Source organism: Anas platyrhynchos, chromosome 23 (assembly GCF_047663525.1).
Source record: "Anas platyrhynchos isolate ZD024472 breed Pekin duck chromosome 23, IASCAAS_PekinDuck_T2T, whole genome shotgun sequence".
NCBI classification, from domain to species: domain Eukaryota; kingdom Metazoa; phylum Chordata; class Aves; order Anseriformes; family Anatidae; genus Anas; species Anas platyrhynchos.
The window spans coordinates 3,908,169-3,924,981 of record NC_092609.1 but is presented as its reverse complement, the minus strand read 5'-3'; the positions used below and the strand labels follow the sequence as shown (position 1 = coordinate 3,924,981).

General features: G+C 41.6%; 1 protein-coding gene across 2 annotated transcripts in view; it reads left to right on the top strand.

Annotated features, from left to right (window-relative positions):
• The window catches only part of LRRTM4 (leucine rich repeat transmembrane neuronal 4), a 318,997-nt gene that overhangs the window by 80,821 nt on the left and 221,363 nt on the right, over nt 1-16,813 (top strand). For both annotated transcript variants that reach the window (XM_072027198.1, XM_038167060.2), the window contains 3 exons: nt 3,264-3,457; nt 6,562-6,792; nt 14,647-14,785. The gene's annotated coding sequence lies outside the window, so the exon portion shown is untranslated. The remainder of the gene's footprint in view (nt 1-3,263; nt 3,458-6,561; nt 6,793-14,646; nt 14,786-16,813) is intronic.

The following is a 16,813-nucleotide window of genomic DNA, read 5'->3' as shown; positions in this document are numbered from 1 at the left end:
GAGGAAAATCTGTCAAAGGTTATTTAGCCTAAAATCTGTTGCTCTAATTAGTGCTGAGAGCTGACCACTGCAAACTGTGAGTGCCTTACAGGGATGCGCTGTTCTGGCTTTGCCTTACTGTGTTCCTAGCAGTGGGCCTTCTTCTAGTCCAATAAAGCCCTTCTTAATTTTTTTATGGTTGGTATAACAGAAGAATTGAAATCTTGATGGAGGGTTGTGTATGCAGGGGCTGCAGATTCCTATAACAGCAGTGTCTTTACCCAAGTCTGTTTCTTCACCAATTTAATCCTTCAATCTTCTCTCTCAAAGCTATGGACGAAGCTTAAAGATGGAGCAGCTGGAATCTGTGTGAGCTGCCAAACTCGTGCTCCCAGAAGCATAGCTTTTCACCATTCATTTTTGAAACAGCAGCATTTATGAAGGGATACATACCTTGAATTGGCTCAGCGTGAATCCTGAAGCTGATATGAAACGGAAATACCAAAGCTTCCCAGTTCCAGCAAAGCTGCTGAAATATAATGTTATAGACAAGATTAATGTGATACCACGAGCTTATTCTGAATGTGTATGTGGTCAGGTCAGGGTGATCTATGGGCCCTTGAAATGAGGCAGCTCCAACCTCAGGAAAATTTCTCTTCTGTCCCTTGTTTTCATTTTAAATGAATGAGTAGGAGGAGGATGACTGGAGATGCTGTCTCTCACCGTGCTGGCTTTGTTTGAACGTGTCAGGGTAGCTTCTAGGAGGATGTAGCAACTGGTTAAAAGGGAGAAAGGTCAAGGAGAGAAATACTGGGGAAGCTGTAATCAAAATTTCTGTGTTTTCTTGGGTTTGAAATTAGGGCTCAAATCTTGTGAATGGAAAAAGGAATTAATGGTCTGTACATGGAGAGTAAACCACATCAGCATCTAACGTTTTATTGATGTGCTTCCTGTACAGTTTAAATGATTTAAAAGTGGTCTTGAACTTGCTCTCGAAGCTAATCCCTGACACGCTTCTTTTACCAAGATTCTTTGTAATGAAATGAGACGGAATATTCTTGTTGACTTCAGCAGAATCAAGTTAACTGATCATAACAGCAATTGGTTTTGAACAGCCACTTATGAAGTCTGTCTGAACTATTCATAAGGCTGTGTTTGGGTTCCTAAACCACTGACTGCAGGCATCATGTTTTCATATGAGATTTAGCTTTCTAAAATAGGTTTCTTGTGGTTGAGGAGAAATCCTTGAGACTGCAGTCCTTTAAATTTCACTAAGTAAAGCAAACAGAACTGCAGATTTAATATCTTCTAAGATATTTTCATTTTTTAAGGTCGTCATATACTTTTTTTTTTTCCTGGTGGAAGGAAAAACAGAGGACAGAACTTTGCATGCTGGAGAAGGGCCACACTACAAATGGTTTCCAGCAATACACAGGACAGAAAGAATGGGAGAGACTTCCTGGAGACTTCCCGAGAGCCTGGCATAAAGAAATCGAGCACAACGCTGGCTGAAGCAAGTACTGAAACTTCTTTCATTAACAGTGTGCTCACTAAAACGGTTACGTGCCTTTTGAAGAAATATAACAGCAAGAAATGCAGAGCTGTCGAAGAACATTTTATTTTTACCAGACTGCAAGCAGGTCCCACCAGGCACTTGTTTACCCTGGGGCTTAATGGGCAGGAGTGTGAAAAAGGAGCTGTTTAAAAATAACCGTGCACATTAAGAACGGCACCAAGATGAAGCGACGCTTCATACATCAGCTGTTCTCCAGGATTTTGTTTGCTGTAGGGGTACTGAGATGAAAACGATTCGGGACTAATGCAGACTGAACATAAAAACTGCTACAAGGAGAAGAGGCTCGTTCCATTGAAGGTGTTCAAGCTATTAAATTTGTAGCAGTGTGATATGATGCAGAAATTAGAAAACTACTGTAAGCTTCAGTCCTGACTCAGTCACTGAGCCACTGGGTGCCCTTACCTGCTCCGTGGATGGCTTTCTGCAGAGCGAGGTCATTCCTCCCAGGAGGACAGTAACACGTGTTACCCAGTCCTCGTTAGTGGTGGACAAGATTAGCCATCATTAAAATTGTTGGAAATAACTCTTCCCTTTTTAGGCACACAAAGTAATACATACCAGTAAGCACGTTTAGTAGCTGAGATGAATTTTGTGTTTGTTGGATGCGATAAATGCAGTGGCGATAGCTCTTCCCTGACTGAGCACCACCCAACTCGTTCAGGACACTGCAGAAAATTCATCTTCTGAAGTTAGGCAACCTTTAGCGTCATCATCCTTGCTGAGGAAATGATCTATTGAAGTGTCTCAATTAAGGCAGCTTCCCAAACTCGGGACATCTGGCTCTGCAAATCCCAAGCTCCTCAGATTTCCGTTTCATGTTCACTCACGTTAGTGGCTCTGTGCAAATCAAAGCTTCCTCTCCTTGCTAAGGGAGGAGATGTGGGGCACATTACACATCCAAACCTGAAAACAGAGTTTCTCATCGGTTGTGGCACAATATTGTGAGACATTGCTTTGGTGAACTCTGCCTAGTTTTGGTTTTTGAACTGCTGAGAGCCTGGAACAATCTGATACAGCAAAATGTTTAGTAATAATAAAATGCTAGTGTGTACCAAAGCAATTTGTAATCAGCTGGTTGGAGTTTTCATACGTATCAGGCATGTAAATGCTAGCGACACTTTCAGGATTAGGTAATCTTTAGCCCTTTTTGGTGGGTAATGGTTCACATTATTTGTTCCTGTTTTTGTGTATGTGCTGTTCACTAATGCAGACTCGCCTGTTTGGTTTTTTGGGTCTGTTTCTGGTCTGACACTCACAATTGCCCTGTCAGTAGCTTTACTCTGGATACGCATTTATGGAAGCGAACTCTGGACTGGATTCACAACAAAAATTGCTGCTGCAAATACTGGAGCTGATCTCTTAGTTCCTTTTATCCCAACTGCAAAGGACACAAATCCTTCTTGTCCTTTGCTTTTCCCTCATCCTATATTCTGCAGTAAAGTTCTGTGAATTTGGGGAATTTAGCTGAAATTCAGGCATTTGTTTTGTGTTCATGTCACACGTTGTTTCTGCCACAGTTGCTCTCCTTCCCCCCTCAGTGAGTAGCAAACTAAATAAAAGGAGCTTGTGTGAGATTTGGCTCGGCAGGCTGAGCTCTGTCTGGGTGCCAAACATCTTAAAGCCGCAGAAACCCACGGGCGAGCCAGGAGCTGGAGCTGCTCTGGCTTCTGCGAGGTCCCGACTTCACCATTTCTTTTTTCTCCCATAGGGCTTTTAACTCTTAGTGAGAATGAAACGAAGAGGATCTAATGAGTGAGGCTCTTTGCACACCTGGAACTGGAGGAGACAATATTGCCCTGGTTGAGCTGGGTACTACTGCACAGCAGGCAAGGTGGTGGAAAAGAAGCTGTGAGTGGGATTCAGCTGCAGATTGAAGACTCTGCTGATTAAATCTACACACAGGTGTGTTTTGTGTGAGTGCACCTTCCACCAGTCTGTCCCCATGGTTCTTTCTAAGATACACTGAGAACATCTATGGCAGGTTTTGCTTTGCATAACATCAGAGTGTGTTGTTGAAGCAATAGTCAGCTGTTTAAAAGTCATCTGTGCTGGAGTTCAGTGTGTACGTTCAACTTTCAGGAGCCCCACTCACTCAAAAATCTGTTGGGGCACCAGCTTCAAAGTGAGTCAGGTTCTTTGGAAAATGTCACGCAGTATCTCTGATCTCTTTCCACTGCCTCGCTGGTACCAGCTGGGAGCTTCTCCTGGCTCTGGTGTTGGCCATGTTTGCTGGGTTCTGTTCTGCTGGTGCCACAGGTTGCCCAGTGTTTGAGCAAACAAGTCAGCTGCTCCACGTTTCAGCTTCTGCAGTGCACCCTGACTCGCCAGCTGTGGGAAAGAGTGCCTGAGCCGATGTTAGCATCTCTTGCTGCTGAAAGGAATTACCCTTTGCTGTTCAAAAATGTAAACAAATGTAAACAAATAGGCTCATGCTGAAATTCTTGAAGATGCCTGAAATGCATCGGTGTCCCCTTATGGGAAACCAACCCAATTCAGCAAGCATCCGTGAAGAGTTCCTTCTCTACAACATAATTCATCTTGCGAGTCTTTTTAAAGGCTGGACTCCTCCCTTCCTCTTTTCTTTAATAACTCCAGTTGGCTTTGTAAGGAGAGGGGCCATGTGGCAATGGAAAAAGATGCAGTAAAACTGGCAGCAGTTTCTGGCTTTTCTACAGTTTGTAGCCTTGGGCGAGTCAATTGCTGCTTCTGCTTTATATATATACATATGGATAATAAACACAGCCTGCATAATGCCCGTTGCTGGCTCTGGATTTTCATAACAGTCCAGGCACAGATTTTCCTGGTACTTCCCAGAACCCTTTTCCACCAAAAAAGAGGGAAAAAAAGAACTTCTGAACTCTGCTGGAACATGAACCTGTGATATTTAGAGCACTTTGCCTTATCTCGAGCTTAGTGTAAGTAATGACTGTGATGTTATCATCTGGGTTTGGAGATTAAATATTTTCATTATGTCTGGATTCTTTTCCACTCCTAAGAGCATTGCTGTAGTGCTGTTCACTAAGCATAATCACTTGGCTGTTGATGTTTATTAAAAACAAACAAACAATCAAAGCCCCTTCCTTTTCTAACATTGTTAGCTCACGTTACCGTTTTTCTCCTGCAGTGACAATAGGGAGAATTGCATTTAATTGAAGCGATGCAAAGCAGGGGAAAAAAAATAAATCTGATTCTGCTCAGCAAAGAAAAAGATTCAGAAGAGAGTAGATGGTTGGAGAGGGGGAGAATAAATAATAGGGGAAGAAAAAGCCCCATCATCTTGCATATGCTGTAAGGAAATATTTGGGAATAGGCGTGTGGACAGCAGTCTTGCTCCTTAGTAAGGCTTTAAGGGGAGCGACACTTGTATTGATCCTCCTTGTGTACTGCCTGCATTAGTATTCTGTGCTCACACCAGCCCGGTCATCGTCAGCTCGGCATGCTAATTAGTACTGTCCCTCTTTTTTCTCTTCCTCCCCCCCATCTCTCCCCTTCCCCTTTGCTTTCCAATTCGACCATCCACTTCTATCAGTGATGTATGGTTTATATCTTCCTAGCCATTATGCTGATGACCCAGGGCAGTGCCTGCCACTTTTGATAAACTGTCAGATTATTTTTGGAACGTCCACATATGCTTTTCTGGAGGTACAATTTAGCGCTATGATAATCTACTAAATTGCTTTCTGTGCTATGCCAACTCTCACTTCTGCTGCTCTTTTTAAGGTTTACATTGCCAGAGAGAAAGCGTGCCTAGAAAATTTTAGGTAGCGCTGCACCCCAAAGACGAGACAGTATTCTGTGCTCATCTCTTATGAAGTACAGGATTAAATACCTTTTCTTTTTTCTTTTTTTTTTTTTTTTTTTTTCATTCTGTAGTGTGTATGCAGAGTGTAAAATTACTGGAATAGCACATGCTCATTTTTTACCTTAAAAAGTCTGTAATATTGAGCTCTCTCTAAGTTTACAACCTAATAAATTGACAGCATTACAGCATTACAACATCAGAAAGACTACCCAGCATAACTTTTATGTGAATAATTAGTGCATTTACTGCTCCTGAAAAAAAATAAAGAAAAAATGTGGTTAAAGGTTGAGGTAACTGCATATTGACAAGGGCTGGGTGTAAAATTGGAAAATAAATAAATAACCATTTTGCTGGATTTGATGTGGAGTTAGGACAGCTCTGGGGGCAATACTGCAGTTGAACTCGTTGAAATCTTTCACGCTTTTGGGATGCTACTGTTACTGGCATTGCTACTATCAGAATTAGAGTTGTGGTACCTACTGAGATGGGGAGGCAAATGATTCATTGTTCTGTGGAATTCTTCTAGAAGCTTTTTGGGGAAAAGATCGGGAAAGCATGATGAGTAGAGGTGTGAAGGGGGGCTAAGGGAAGGATCATCACTTAGTATTTCCTGCTCAATAAGAAGACGAGTCTAGACCAACACTAGATTGTATAAGCAGGATTGTACAAACCTTTTGGTTTGGGGTTATTCCTTATTTGGGAAAGTTCGTCTTACTGGAACAAATGTACAAATTCTATAATACACTTCTTTCCACTCATTTTTTTGTACAGAGCATGCAAATGTCTTGAAAGACTTTTTATTTTAATAGCACTATGCATAAACTTTCATTTGGCTCATTTTGGGAAAAATATGACTGACCTAAATAGAAAAACTATCTTTGATCTTGCAGAGATTGAACTGTTAGCAAAAATTAATAACTGAAAAATGAACACATGTGGCATCCCTCCAGAGAATAAAATATATCTTTGAATCAAAGAATCTCAATGCTTGAGAGGCCAACTTCTCACAAAGCTAGTGCTTTTAAACAAAATGCTTAGAATTTAAAAAAGGAGTATATGCTAAGAATACATAATATAAAAATAAAAAGGAGCTGAATGACCAGGTCTCACCAATATTTTTATAAATGACAACTCTATTGAGTATTGTGCTATTCTTCATTTTGTGTGGTAAGTAAATTTGAAGTGGGTCATTCCTTATTCGCAGATGCTACCTGTGAATAGTTTCAGACTCCTGAAAGGCCCGAAACTACGAGGCATTCGTCTTTGAAGCCAGTCTATAATGGAAGGTGATGTCGAGAAGTCATTATCTGTCACTCAGGAAAACTTCATGACAGGCAGACTGCCTGGCTTCTGACATGGCACTTGGCTGGAGCGGATGGAAAAATAGAAGCTTGCACAGAAAGCCTGAAATACATGGTCTGATTTTTCAGAATTGGTAAGTGCTTAGCATTTATTGCATTTCGTGTTTGCGCAGCACTTTTGAGAATCTTACTTATCAGATTCCTAAACACTAAGTCAGAAACTTGAAACGCTAAGTTAGAAATTTGTGCTCCTTGCATAATTTTTTCCCCCTACAGTCTTGCCTTCTGTCTCTGCATATCAGTTCTTCATCTGTAAGTAAGGGTAATGTATTATTTCTCCTCTCTCTATCTGCTACATTTAAATTTCTGGTTCTTCAGAGCTTTGTCCTTTACTACCATATGCGCAGTCTTTACCCCAACGGACTTGAATTTCAGATGGGTCCTCTCTGAGGTTCTTTAATGTAATTATCGATGGTCAATCTGATTTAAGTCATAAAATATTTGTAATTCTCTGCCCACAGAAGGCTTAATTAATTAAAATTCACTTAATGTATCACAGACCTTGCTCAATGAGGAGCATGCTGGAAATACCAAGTATTATTTATTACTTCTTTAGCAAAAATGTGCATAGTAACATGAGATTGTGGTTCCAATCTACAGGGTTTGTATCCGAACCCAAATTCCCTAAGAGATAACTTGACCTCAATTTCCATTTATTGACAGTGTGCCTGGCTGGCTCACCGTCCTTAGGCATTGTGGTGTGAAATCGGAGATTAAATTAGAGAATCAAAATGATTGCCTCTTCCTGTACGCTGTACCTGGTTTATAACAAAACTGAAGGGATGTTTTATATTAGAATGTGGCTCATCCAAAAGCAATACCTTCTCCAGCTTTATGCTCCCTTGTTTTATTGGTTTTGTTAGTACCCAAATGACATATTAAAATCAACTTTCATTTTGCTTAAATTTGTAATCATTTTTCTTAAAATTGTAATCATTATTAAGCCAAACCTCTGTTCAGTGGCGTTTCCTTGGAGCCACAGTGGAAGCAGTAATTCCATGACAAAGTTATTTTGCAGTTAAAACCACAAAAATGCTAATTGTTGTTTGCATGATCCTCAGACAAAAGCTTTAGGATGCATTGGTAAAACTTGGGAGGCAAACGAAAAAGGGATGAATTATTATTTCTATTTGTTTATTTCTAATTTCATGTCAGCCCCTCATACCACCATACCCATGTCTTGGTCCGTAGGATTTTATTGTTCTTGTAGAAAACATAAGCCTGGCACCGCTTGGGCTTTACTCACTGCATGTAAAGGTAATTACAGCGTGCCTCTGCACTTAGGAATAAATTTGTGAACTAGATTTTCTCCACTAGTGGAGGTCTATCAATCTGTTTTAGCAAGTGAAGCAATTCAAAACCCGTTGAATAGACAATTGGGCTCATGGATTTTTGATATCATGTAGAAAAGGAGGGAGATGAGAAATCTAAGCTTTTAAGGTGAAATCTGAGAAGTTTTCATGTGTATACTAGGTAAAAATTTAAGTCTTTGAAAACTGTGATTTCTGTCTTTTGTGTGAAACCACGGAATACATGACATAAGCCTACTGGTCAACAATTTCTCAAAGCAGAGGACAGGAGAAATTTCAGAGAGCAGACTGCAAGTGAGAGTTACGTACAGGTATTATAGGTGCACATATTTTAATAGAAATGCCGTTTCAAGATGTGTTTTTTAAGCAGCCTGAAGATAGTCAATATCAAAGGCATCCCAAAATACCTTAACAAAGTACCTCTTTTAAGAAAGAAGCATTTTTCTGTGGCACATTTTAGTCTTCTGGCACCTGCCATTGTAGCGTAACAATGACTGCATCCACTTTGTCCCCATCCTGGTGTTCTGCCTCGTGTAAATGCTTTAAGACTAAGTGCACACAGGAAGGATGCCTGTTTTCATTGTCCTTCAGATAACTCTAGGCATGAATTTATCTTTCCTGTTACTGTTAGAGGAACTGTTTTGCAGAGTTTTGTATCTGGAAAAAATGCACTATGAATTACTCTGCATCTGTTCTTGATGCTAATCCTATTACTAGCAACAGGATTAGTTCATAAACAAGAAGGCTGTACTAGTCTATTCCACATGCACTGCTATGAAAACGTCGCAGAGCTCACAATAACTACACCACTTCTCTGCTCTTACACGTAGCACTGCACCCAGAGCTGGCAGCTGCTGAGATCCAGCCTACTGAGGTGTACATTTGTATCACTTCTGGAAAACATGACTTAAAATGTATAAATCGTCATACCTTGTTAGGTTTTAAGGGCTACACATTGCTAAATGAAATGCCAGAATTTATTTCAAAATAAATAATTGTTCATAACTAAGTTAATCTTGTAACCGAAATCAGGCTGTGCTACCTTAATTGGAAATTATCCTCTCATGTAACTTTAATTTTTTAGAACCACCTTTTACGAGGCTCTTAATTATTGACTGGTCATCATTCTGGTATGAGGGTACTGCTCTTCTGTGTGCCACTGCCTCGCCGCGGGGACAAGCGTGTTGGAAGGGCATCTAGCTTCCATATACCTCAAGTTACTCATCCAAAAATGGCTGTGAAGATGGTGAATTGCTACAGGAGACTGGGAGGTGGTTGCGGTTATTTTACTGCTATAGACTTACCGTGCCTTGCTGCGAAATCTTATAGGAATAGGGATTCAGTAATCAGATGAGAAAACTAAACTCCCTTGAATTTGTCATAGTTCACTTTCTGTGTTCCTCGGTTGTGTCTGGAGGTAACAGGGAAAGCCGTAGGGGTAAAATGTGTGAGCTCTGAGATTCAGGAGCTGAAGAGTAACAAAGACATACATGTTTTTGTAATTATTCCTGTAAAACTCTGTTGGCAGGTTCTCCATGCAGCGTGCAGCATATGCCAGCAAAACTTTCTCTGTTGGCATTGCTACGCGAGTTCCTCAGATGATGTGAACTGAGTTGACAAAAGCCGTATTTCGTCTGTGATGCTGCATCTCTTGGATTTGGCATGGCAGGACCAGGCAGTATATATTTTTTCTCCCTCACCTCCTTCCTTGCTCTTCTCTCTCTCCTCACCTGTTATCTTTCCCCATCGATTTCTTCTCTGAAGAGGAAAAACAACACAAAAACCCAACCCAAACCCTTCCCAGTGCAACAACACCAGCAGTACTCACTGCAGATCCTGAATTTCAACTGTGAATAAAAAGCACAAATCTTTTATCGTTTTATGCAGCTTGTTTGGCCCGTGTTGCTTTCGCATATGATCCAGATTTTAACAGTGGTGATCTTTGCTTTCGAAACAGGAAAGAGAGAAACACCTCACCTAAAGAGAGCAAAAGCTGTCCCTTGACCTTTTCAGCCTTTGGATTCTCAGTGCATCTGACTTGACCGGACAGGTCCGGGGAAGAAAAACATTAACAGCAGATGGATTTATGAAAAGAGCTTGGTGGCAGATGGTGCCTACAGACAGTTACTGACATGTCTTTGGTCTTACGGGTGTGTTTTTTTTCCCATTTAGCAGCATTGTTAGTATGTGACTATCTGTGTGTGTTAGAACGATACGCTGGCAGACAGGGACTATGTTGTTATGAACAGAGGAAAAAACTTAGGGACTTCCAATATTTACTTTGAGTACTTCGGACTTCATCCTTGCTCTTGGTTTAATCCAAAGGCAAGTAACGTCAGGAGGAATCTTTTCAGTCTCCTTCACCTGTAAATTCTCCAATCACCATTTTTCTGAAATTAGTTCATCTTCAACATATAGGTTTGTATCTTCTGGTAATCATTATCCCCTTACTCAAAATAAACTCATTGAAAATAATAGACCTCTTTCCAATTAAACAGATATTACACAGTGTTCCTTAGGTGCATCATATTTTGGAATGATGCTTGGAAGAGACTTACCCAAAGCCCAAGGCATTCCCAGCGTTAGGCGTGTGAGCAGGCTTAAAGCAGCAGCTTGCTTCCAGCTAAGCAGCATTTTAAGCTCACTGCTAGCTCTGCTAACCACTGACAGAAACTCAGCATACGGACACGGAATTTGCTGTAGAAAAACATGCATGTCACAAACTGCCATGGAAGCTGCATTCTGGTACAGAAATGCCATCCTAAATCCACTAGGATTTATTTGGCATTACAGTCTCTGGCTTGTCCTTTGAAATCTGTGGTCTTTCCTTATGTACGTAATTTAGGGTTAGTTCACAGAGAACTGGTACTCCACAGCAGCCAGGGCTTAGAGCTGTTTACCTCCTTTAGGATTGTCTTTGCTTGATTTAGGATTGTCTTTGCCCTGATGCAGACACAGTTGAGTATCTGGTGTGGTTCTTTGGTAGAGGCCTCTGAGAGAAGGTCCATCAAAGAGACGATAGCAGTATTGGAAGAGAGATGATCAGGATGATTTGTGTCTTTCAAGGCATCTATCTCGGCACTTCCTATCAGAATGGGTACCCTACAAATTTAACTTAAGCTGCCCTTGCCCTCTGCCATAAGCCGAAAATCTGCTGTCTGTAATCTTCCCTGAGTGATTTGGACGTCCCATACCCAGCAGGAGTGAACCTGCCCAGTGACATAATCGGTTCTGGCTTTGCCTAATCATTCTTCACTGTGTTGCTTTCCACCTCTCCATTCCATATCCCATGAATGATTCATTGTCTGTAAAGGATTGTCTTCTGGAGTCAAAGGAGAAGGATAAATTAAAAATGAGGAGCAACTGTAGTAGGTTATGATAGGTTGAATTACCACTTTGGTTTCTTTTGGAGAAATGTTGTTGGCTATGAAAAACACCAAGAGTATTTGGCTGGAGACAAAATGGAGAAATCCCCCTGAACATTTCAAAATCCTAGTGTCACGCAGAGATGAGGCTGTCTCTGCCATATGAAATGGCTGAGGTAAAATGCCATAAGTAAAGCCAAGAGTAAATCAGGGCAGGGTTGTGCTCAGGGTGGTTTAGCTTTAACCCAGTCACTGTTCAGAAAAACGTTCTGCTAATTTGACAGAGCGTCATCGGGGCATGGTGGGAGGCATTCCAAATCTCATGAACTTTATTGTCTTCAGGCTGCATTGCTTAATTTGTCGTCATCTTTTCTCATTGTGAGAAATCCCAATAGATGGGGGAGTCAAAGGTTTTTGATGGAAGATGTGCGTGGTAAGTGGAACTTCTAGAGAAAGTAGAGTTGGAATGTAGTGTAAAAGACATGCTTTTTCTTTACAAGCAGGGTAGAGAGGGAACAGTTAACTTGGAGGCAAAAAGTATATTGAAGAAAAAAGTAATAAGTGATGTGGTTCCAGTGTTAGTGAAATGGGAATGGTATTAAATTCAGGCTCACTTTGATCTAACACACCGGTGTGTTTGGAGCAGAGGCAACTGGAGTTGCATGAAAAATCAGGACCTGAGAAAGACACGAATCAGTTCTGGGGATGTGCACAGCTACAGTGTACTGCTGGATGACCTGAGGAAGCATTTGTCTCACTTCATTTTGGGTACCATCAATGGGAGATAGGGAACTTTCTCTGTAATTCAGAGCCTCTGCAGAAGAATTGGTTTTTGAACTGCTTCGGGAGCCCATCACACCTTTGTCTGTCTCTGCTGTTCGACCAGCCTGCCAATGCATATACCAGGTGACTCTAAAGTTAGGGCTTGTGACCACCTTTCCACTACCACTTCAGTTTTTGTACTTGGATAATGATGCTGGACTCGCTTATGAAAAGAGCCGAGCTTCCCAATTTAGAATACTGCTATATATGAACTCGATGTAATTAATTTCTTTCTGTTGTTACCTGGAAAAATTCTGTAACAGATGGACAGATACCCAGTATCATTTGGCAGATAATTCGTCTGACATTTTCCCTCATCAATCATTAAACAATTGGTACATTTCTTCATTGTGCAGTCAGCTTTAAATCCTATTTAGTTAGGTGTTCCTCAGCATACTGATGGGATTGCTCCAGATCCACTGAAATCAATGAGGAGATTGACTTGAACGTGCTGTGAATCAGGCCTTATTTATGATCTCCAAAGGTAGCATCATAATTAGGGAATGAGGAAAATCTCAGTTCATTTTAGCTGAAGCGCTTTGCTTTGTGATGTTTTCCTTGAGATGTTCCTCTGCATTAAGCACAGGAAAATGCTGTTTGCTCCCCAGTCGTAGGAGCTGTGTTGGAAGGCAATGCTGCTGCGTGCAGTGCTGGCTGCAGATGATTTGCAAAGGATTGCAGAGGTAAGGTGTTGCTCCTGAAGTCCACTAAAACACCCCGTTCCCTTCCCTCTCCTCCAGTAGTTGAGTGCTGACAGCTATTTAAGGAGCAGGGCCATGATACTCGTTTTCTTAATGTCCACACTACTTGATGTTCGTGGACACTTCCCCCTCCCAAGGCAGTGATTTTTTCCTGTGTGATGTTAGGAGAAAAGTTGGAAGAAGCTGACCTAAGCGAACCCTACAGACTCATTAAACAGTGGCAACTGATAAATCTCTTCTTGAAAAATCTCTTCTTTAATAGTCTCCTGAATTTTTAAGTCTTGGCGTTGGTAATGCCCGTGTTGTAGATGGATGGAAAAGGGTATTTCAAAACCAGGCCCTACCTTTACGAGGGATGAAATGATTTCACTTTTCTTCTACCTTTAATTAAAAATACCACGGCACAGACTGCATACTTCCACAACTAACTTTTTTTTTTTTTGATTAATTGCATTAGGTGCTGTTAGCATTTGGGGTTTTACTCCATATTAACTCTCTCCTTTCTAGGATTTCCTCGACTCTTTGCTTTATCTTACAAAATCATTTGTGGTGAAAATAGCCAGCCTTCTTCTTCCCCTCTTTATTGCATCAGTATGCATTGCAAAACCGGTGGCTTGTACATCCTAAGCTAAGATAATGAGACCAATATTAATTCCACTACAGCTGCTACAGGCATGTAAATGAACCTTTCATCTGTCCTGCAAAGCAGCGCTGAGACTTGCAAAGAACACCCGGGCTAAGCAGCACGAACAGTCGGGGAGATAGCAGAGGTGAGGGTGAGAGAGGAGGGTGTGCTAAAAATGGCTGAAATCTGAATGTCCTGAATTAATATTTCCTGCTGGAATCAATGCTGTTATTATCCGCTGCATTCGTTATTGCAAGGACATTTTGTTCCTGTTTGTCCCTGCTGATTGGGATGTAGTAATCATTGTCCTGTTAGCATGGAAAAGGTCACTCCGTGAAGCCCCTCGTACAATTTTCTTACCATGTTAGCTTCAAACTCTGCTAGGGGATATGTCTTCTAGGTTGTATCTGCGTCGTGGAAAGCAGGTTAGAGCAGGCTGATTTGTCTAAAAGCAATATAGTGGGTAGTAGGGCAGTGCGCGGGCTAATTAGCTCAGCCTCTCAGCAAAGCTAATTAATCTAGACACAGTGTTGTGCTGACACGACTCTGTTGCTTTGAGTTCTGGCAGGGATTAGTTTGTGGCTGATGTGGCTCGAGTGTCTCCCTGCTCTGTTTTTCTTGGGGGGGTGTCAGCTGTGCCCTGAAAAAACTTACACCAGCAGTTGGGCTGGATGGGAAGGAAATGTCCCTCGGCCGTGTGTTGTCTCTTGTATTTTACCAACGAGCAGAGGCTCCCCCAGAGCTTGAGAAAATAGTTGGGCTTGGTTTTGGAAGCCAGACTTCCTCTATGTCATGGTGTAATGAGGAATTGGCTGTGCTTACAATAGCAGACTGAATAATTCTGCGGTGTTGGAGAAAGTTAGACCCATTTAGTGCCCACCTTGTATCTCTGCTTTGCAAATGTGCTCACTTCCAGTCCTCTTCAGTAAAGCACTTAAGTGTGTATGAAGGGCTTCAGTGGGGTTTAGCCATATGTTAAAGGTAAGCGTATTTGAAACGCTTTGCTGAATCGAGGTCTAAATGGAAGCGATATGCAGAACCTTTCGACAAACATCGGATTTTTCTGAACACAAGCAGGCCATTATTACGAGTTGAAAATCTACAGGGAGGCAGACTGCGTGTCAAGTAAATCACGGCGTCATCTGACTGTTGTGACGTGCTCCTGAGAGAAGGCCCCAAGTTGCCTGTGCAGGATGGCCCTTTGGACAAGTTTTATGTCAGTGGCAGTAACAAGACGAACCCAGGTACGTTTTTACAGTAGCTTTTCAAATGAGAAGCACATTTCAAATGCATATATCCCTTTTTGATATAGCTAAGACAGAAGTGAGCAGGGACTCAGTTTGGCAAGTCCTACTAATCTTTGATGGAGTTGGAACCCAAGTATTCATTTTCTTCACATCTCTCTCTCTGGTATGTATTAGGTGATGTAGCTGTTAGATGAGCTCTACGTGTTGTTAATCCTCCAGGAAACTACATTTTAATGGAAACATATCTGAAGGGATGCAAGTCATAGCCTTGGAGTTTTGAGGGATTGATCTGCGATCGTCAAGTTGAAAGTCTGAAAGGAATTTTTCATCATTACTGTTGGAAAATTAAAGAGCTGAAGCACATTTTGCAAAAACACTTGTAATTTGGAGATAATATGGAGAACGTTACAGAGGGTGTTACAGTTCCCCAGACCTCCAAACCAGGGGTTTTCATCTAATGGTTATTCCCCAGTTGAACTTACTTTTGCTCCTGAGTCCTCATCCAAGATGTGTGCTGATTTTTTTTTTAACTGCTCAATGGGATGGGAGCAAGGAAACCCTGGAAATGACTGGTGCTGTGCCACTCACCCCTGGCATCACATCTGCCTTGTGAAAATCAGGGAAAGGAGGGATTCCAATGCCGGGGTCTTGAGCTTGAGATCAGCTTTTTAAATGAGTTTGGAAAGTGGAGGAGAAGAGCTTTGTTGTTTCATGCTCTTTTTCCTTTTTTCTTCTAGAATCTCACTCTTGTTTTTATTCTTCTTCAAGACAATAACTAGTTTTGACAACTGGTTAATTTTAGCTGCTATGTTGGCATGTATTTTGGGCAGCTGTGTAAACTGAGTGCAACACTCACCCACTCACCCACCCCCTGTTAATTAAAAGTGGAGGAAAAAAGCAAGTCTCTGGACCATTTCTGCTGAATTTATGGTATGAAGTGTAGAACAGGCTAGAGCAGCCCCCCCCCAGGAGCCATTTAAGTGCTTGACTAGATGATGAGTATAACGACAAGGTTTTATGTTTGATTTTAATAAAAACTTTTAAGACCTGACATGGTCTTGAGGGGGCACTTCCAGTCTCTCAGGTAAATAAACACATTAACAAAATATATTTCCTGACGTGTTGCTGGTTTTGCAGCATCTGTAATCTTAAATAATAGACCAAGGCAGCCTTTTCAGAAGTATTTCACAATTGGTAAATGCCTATTGTTATAAATGTGAGAAAACCTTATTAACTTGCTAGATGCTGCTCACCATGGAAGAGCTTGCGGGGATTCCTGTGGGGTTCTGTGCTCAGCTCCCCAAGGAACATGCCATTACCGAGCAAGCACTGGTGAGAAGAGCCGTGTTAAACACTTCCCAGCATACTTCTGCATGTGCTTTGCCTAAAATTTAAAGGTTGTTATTGATAAACCAGCCTCAGCAGAGGTCAGCACGCATCATGGGTGTCTCGTGCCAGTTCCTTTTCAATAGGGAGCATCTCCTGGGGATTCTCTGGGTGTGATTTGTGCTCCATGTGCTTAGCTGCTGGCACAGCATAAATCAGCATAACTGGTTGAGAAAAGCCTTGCTCCAGTAGGACGAAAGGTGAGAACAGGTAGGGGAGGGAACTTGGCAAAATGCGGACAGAAATAGAAACCACATTTCTAGGCTCACCCCAATCTGCTGAATGCTTTTGGTGGGTTTTCCCAAGCTGGTTTGTGTAGTGGTGGTGGTGGTTTGATGTTTTTTCATCGTTATTGTTGTTTTTTCCCCAGACCAGTGTGGGTGGTCAGCATTTTAGCGCATTCATAATCACAATTGAATGTTGACTCAGTTATGGATCGTCTTTCTTCTAGTGGATTTGTGCTTTTTTTCCCCCTGAAGGCATTTCTTGCTGAGTGTAATCTTGAATCATTTTCATGCTAGGTGAGAATTTAACTCCAAATGATGGGCTTCTATAGATTGACAAACAACCACAGGAATGGGAACTAACACCAAAGGAAAGCGATGAGTGAGATTTTCAGAGGTGCCTGGGGTAGGTGAA